We start from the raw sequence: 1,438 nt of genomic DNA, 5'->3' as shown, positions 1-1,438 counted from the left end.
TATCCGTTTATACTCTCAAGTTTCAAAGTGATATATATCTGGGTCGTTTGATATTCTGACACCACAAAGCTCGAGCTGCATTATTGGAAGAGGCGAATTGAGTATTTTCCTCACAGTAAGACCCCACAGGAACTATCCTGATAACAAGCAATTAACAAGAATTCGACAGACGCCCATATGTGCAAGAGCGAGGCAGATTTCACTGTTCCAAATGCATGATCATCAACCACCCACTTTCCCCTGTCAAAGAGAACTAGCCTCCTCTTTCAGTTGAGGGCTGTTAACGTCTCTTTTATGTGTAAAGAGAGTTATAGTCAACGTGTTTCCCCGACCTCTTTCCCTGTTCCCTCTTCCTCTCTCTTGCTTCTTAACCTCGGGGGTGTTAGGCTTAGATTCAGATGTCGGGTTCAAGGGTTCACGGGGTGCATAACTTTGTGATAAGGTTTGTTCCGAAAACAGCGAGTTCGAGAAGAGGTTTGTTGGTTCAAGAAGAGGGATCGGGGGGAACTCCGGTAAAACGAGTTGAATTGTTGTTCTGTTGTTTTGGGAAGGTCGTAGCGTTGTCGCTGTTGATAACGTTTTATTCTATCGTTTTACAACACCTCGCATACGAATATCCAAGTCTCACACATAACCATTCCAATTTGGTCACAGCCAGTACGGTTTCTCTTCCAGCATTAACATCCCGTAATTATTCACCAACAAGAGGTTAGCAGATCACACTAAACTTCAGTGTTCAGACCACACGCCTGTCAGCTGTCGGTTATCCACTGCCTCTCCATCAGAACCATTAAGACCTGCGTCAACTCTGCCTGGAAATTAATGTTTGGGCCAATATCATGTGGACACTAGACCTCCCCTTCGGAACCTTCTGTCTATAATCCGTTCTTTACACGACCTTGGCTGTTCCAACAAAGCGCCCTGTTATTAAAGTGGAACGCTTTACCTCAGGCTATTATATTAGTACAAAGGAAAAGGGGAAAGAGGACGAAAATCACGGCCCTGTGTTTTTCCTACTCTCTCTTATTCGTTTAATTTGTTTTGTACATTCTACGTCGAATGTCTTGTTGCACAGTGTTCAAATGAAACTTATATGTTCTCACGCAAGAAAAATAGAAGGAAAAAATGTTTCCTATATAATAATCTTAAAGGGACTTGGGAACGATACGTATTGTTCAGGCTCCGAATTAACTCTCCACGGCGAGTTAACTTCATCCAGCTTAGAGAAGAGTTTGGCTCCCAAAGGAATAATCTCGTTCCACGGCAAAGGAAATGAAAACAAGTTTAAAAAGTCCACGGAAGAAAATACTTTACTAACCTCAGTCGAGAATTCTGGGTGTTGTTCTCTCTGCATTTTCTATTTGTATCCGTTTACACAAAAATGGATATTTGTGGAAAATGCCATTCTTCTACAAATGATTCGCGTTTAATCTCTCTC

At 42.1% G+C, this 1,438-nt stretch overlaps 1 protein-coding gene across 1 annotated transcript in view; it reads left to right on the top strand.

The window, feature by feature from the left end:
• Nucleotides 1-1,438, top strand: part of LOC119586436 — a gene marked incomplete in the record, with an annotated part of 196,777 nt that overhangs the window by 90,541 nt on the left and 104,798 nt on the right.

This window comes from Penaeus monodon, chromosome 21, assembly GCF_015228065.2.
Source record: "Penaeus monodon isolate SGIC_2016 chromosome 21, NSTDA_Pmon_1, whole genome shotgun sequence".
NCBI classification, from domain to species: Eukaryota; Metazoa; Arthropoda; class Malacostraca; order Decapoda; family Penaeidae; genus Penaeus; species Penaeus monodon.
This window is presented reverse-complemented; position numbering and strand designations above follow the sequence as displayed.